Consider the following 4558-nt stretch of genomic DNA (forward strand, 5'->3'; position numbering starts at 1 on the left):
GAGAAATAGTATTCTTCATTTTATTTTATTTTAGAATAATTCTAAAAATGTACTTTGATTTTAATTGTATAAGAAAATTAAAAATCAGTTTTTTTTTTTTGTTTCAGTTGTCTTAAGCTTTTTTCACTAATGTTCAAGAAAAGAAAAATAAAAATTATTATCTCTATCTCTATGACCATAAGCTTGGAAAGTTTATACACGAAAGTGATTTCTTTGGACCCCCCAGGCCCCATCCCTCAACCTACTAGAAGGCAAAAGAGAGTGACCTTTCCTTAAATTTTATTAAAACCTTTATTGAAGTTTTAAAAATATAGAGAATGATTTCAAACTTAAACCTCTCCTAACATTTGATTCTTGAGATACTAATATCTTTTAAAATGTTTGTCTTTTTATGAAATATAATAGAATGTCTATATCTTTTTGACAAATCTCAAGAGAGGTTTGTGAGATTTTTAAAATCTCGAGTAAGGTTTTTGAAAAAATATCAAGAAAATTCTTTATCATTTTGTTTAAAATAAGGAAAGATAAATGTCTTTTACCTTAAATTTTAAATTGTTATATTCACATACATAAAATTATCACCCTTTTAATTGGTCTCTTAATGCGCTCACGAGCTAATCAATTACAATTTTTGCATGCATATGCATGTGTCTTATATTTTAAGAGCTCAAGAAAGCAAGTTATATTTTTAATAAAAATGTAAAGTAAATTGAAAATCAACAAATTATGTGAATTGAATGTGCCTTAAAATTGAAAAATAATAATTTATTTTTTATTTATCTTTTGATTTGAATTATAACATGTTAGAAGCGACAAAAAGGATCAAAACATTCTTTCTTATAAACTTTGTATTAAATAATTACAGTACAATGTATATCAATGACTAGTATTATTTTAACTATTTCTCCCCAATGTTTAGGAACCAATCACTAATTAACAACCACTTTTTTTTTCATTATAGAAGTCAAGTCATGATTAAGAATCTTAATGATGTATTCAACCCATCTTACTACATTTGAATTCATCCACATTAACTTTTCATAGTTTTAAAGTTTTAAAAAAGTACTTAATGTTTATAGTTATTTGTAAAAGCTATTTATAAAATTACCAATAATCCAAGGCAAATTTTATAACTGAAATGTGCAAAATTATGTAAAAATAAGAAAGATGAAATACTATTGAAAATTATTAAATTAAAATAAAACCAACTAAAATTACAAGTATGAGACTGAAAAAGAGGAAAATATCATATGATAAAAAAAAGTGGGTTTGGATAATACAAAATTAAAGGAAATAAAAGAAACATGCATGCATATTAATATGTTTGTCACTAATATATTTTTAATATGTCAATTATAAGATAACGGTATTGTTAGACCAAGTGGTTAAGGGTCTTTCATTCCAACTATGTTTCGATGACAACAACTCATTAGCAGTTCTTTAAGGCTACTAACCTCTTTCTCTAGTCCTGTTCAGTTGCACAGAATGGCACCAAAGCAAGCAAGTTTCAAATCAACCAAAAGCAACTCGTGACATGACTAAAAGTTCAGCCACTCAAATCAAAGCACTCATGGACTCTACATAGTATGCAAGTGTTCTAAAGATTGAGTGTGAGAGTTAGATAAATTATCTTTGTAAATCCCTTATATATGGAGTAACTCAAAGCAAGAAATGGGCATATCACACACACACAACAAGACAAGTAAAACCACTTAAGATGTCTAAAAACCCTCAAAACATGTTTTACTAAATTTAAGACATCTTACAATGAATTAGGGATCATTCATCATAAATATATATAAGGACCTTTTTACTTAGAACTTAAAAGGATTTTTTTTAAAAGTAGAAAGAGGAGCCTTGTCGACGAACATAGGGCTTCGTCGACGAGTATAACATATGCCCTCGTCGACGAACACAGGATTCTCGTCGATGAGAATATACTGAGAGTGCCTAAAAGTTCAGAGCACCCCTCGTCGACGAATACAGGGGACTCGGCGACGAGGTATGTGCAAACTTCGTCGACGAACACAGGGTTCTCGTCGACGAAAAGAAACTGAGACTTGTATGAATTCAAAACCAAAAACTCGTCGACAAACACAGGGCTTCGTCGACAAATGTATTGAAGAGCTTGTCGACGAAGGTGAGACCTCGTCGACGAATGTCGGGCTGCAAGCTTCATTAAATGCAGGAGAACGACTGGTTTTGCTCTTGTCTTACATCAATAAATGCCTAACGGCTCTCCAATGCCCAGCTCACCCATTTGGTGTTTAAATAAGGGTTATGCATTTACTTCAAACTAAGAAAGCTCATTTAGTTATTGAAATTATTTATTGTGCATTCACTCTAGGGTTTCTTTGTGCAACTCACTTGCCCTCTTCCTCTTGTTCTTGTCTTACTCCATTGAAAAAGAGGATAGTGTGTGAGGATTTGGTTGTGATACTTAGCTCAAGAGGAGCACTTAATATTGTATCTACCCATCATCAACTACTTGTATAGAAAGGCCCTTTGTGAGCCATTGTAGGATATCTCTAAGTGAGTACCTTGTAAAAGCTCTTTGTGAGCAACTGTGTGTAGTGACTTCTCTGCCCGAAGAGGAGGATCGTATAGTGGATTTTGGGAATCCTTGAGTTGCTCTCAAGGCATGGACGTAGGCGGGGTGCCGAACCACGTTAATATCACCGTGTTAAGCTTCTCTTCTCTCTTTTATTTTGCTCATTCATTGTCATTTGCTTCACTTTTGTATTGTGATATAATACACTTGTTCTTGGCAAGATTTTTGTGTTTGTAGAAAATTTCCATATCCGAGAAAAACGTCTATTCACCCCCCCTCTAGATGCTCAACCGGGCCATTAGGTATGTTTTTAAAAATTAAAATTTTAAAAATAGGATGAGCTCATAGAAATTAGATACACCAATAATTTGTTTTAGAGGCCGAGCCTCATTCAATTATAAACGTTCTATCTACAAATATAAAGTCTACATTTTCAAAACATAGAAAAAATCCTTTATGCTCTTTGGGAGTGATTGCTTATTCCGTATTGCTCATCATTGTGTGCTTGCATTGCATGTTCTGTGATTGTTTCGAGTTTTAGTGAGGGCTTCCGTTGCGCACTTGTACCAACAACAAATCTAAGGGGAAACTTAAAAAGAGCCTTTAGTCCATAATAAAATAGGTTTACAGCTAGCTCAATTGATCTAAGGGCAATATCATTATCATTTTGACAAACAAATTTAAAATTAGAAAATTTTATATTAGTATTAAATTAAGATTGCCTTACAAAATTTGGCTTTCTTCAATAGACACTAAATTGATATCATAAAGGGCATGAATGTAGAAACCCGAAAAATTAAATTAATGAAAGTAATAAAAGAAAATAAATGAAAGAGAAAGGAAAAAGAAAAAGAGGAATTAGCAGGGATTCGTTGATGAACTCAGGGTCTTCGTCGATGAATGTCCCTATAAAACTTGTCGACGAAGTACACGTATCTTGTCAACAAGAAGATACTGAGAGTCTGGGAATTTCAAGAAATTTCAAATTCTTCAACTAACGAACCTCCTCGTTGACGAAGTGTCTTCATTGGTTCATCGACGAATCACTTGAACTTGTCAACAAACGCCGCCCTATAAATATGTAAACCCTCATTTTTCAGCATATTTTCTCTCTTCTCTCGCTCTCTCTCTCCCTCTCTAAACCTACAGTTTTCCCTCTCTCTCTCTCTCTCTCTCTCTCTCTCTCTCTCTCTCTCTCTCTCTCTTTGATTCTGACTTCGTTATAGGCCGAATTAACGATCGGGAATTGCCACGAGGTTTGTGGGGAGATTCTCTACAACTTAGCCGGAGCGGATTGTTGGTATGGAGTACTTGGGCACCACTCCAAAGTCAAGGTAAGTAAGTTATTTTAGGATTAAAGTATTTATTTGGAGTATTTGGAACCTAGGAAGTGTTAAATGAGAATTGTTCTGGGGGATGAGTTGAGTTATCTAGGAAAAATGTGATTTTTAGGATTTTGAGTTTCGAACGCCGCAGGCATAGGATTTGGGTGTTTTCAAACCTATCAGTAAGTTAGGTAAGGGGAATAAATTATAATAGTTATTTTGAGAATTATTTGTTGAATTAATATGTAAAAATGTGAGTATGGTATTTTGCTTGAAATTATTATGATACGAATATCAGATAAAATTGTGTGGCATATGAGTAATACTGAATTGTGATGTTTGGAATATGAAATATGATTATAGAAATGTTTTCTATGATAAATGGAGGAAATTTGAGAATATTATATGTTTTATTGAGAAATGTGGAAATTCGCAAAATAAGATATATACTATTATGAAAATGAAATGTGTATTGAAAAATGGGAAAGAAACAGAAAATGAGGAGAATATTGAAATGTGATATATACCATTATGAAATGAGATATGAATACTGAAAATGTGAATATTGTAATGTAAATACTGCAATGAGAATGTTGAAATGTGAATACTAAGATGCGAATATGAAAATGTGAATATTGTAATGTGAATACTGCAATGTAAATGTGAAAATGTGAATACTAGA

The sequence above is a fragment of the Malania oleifera genome, chromosome 12 (genome assembly GCF_029873635.1).
Source record: "Malania oleifera isolate guangnan ecotype guangnan chromosome 12, ASM2987363v1, whole genome shotgun sequence".
Taxonomy (NCBI): Eukaryota; Viridiplantae; Streptophyta; class Magnoliopsida; order Santalales; family Ximeniaceae; genus Malania; species Malania oleifera.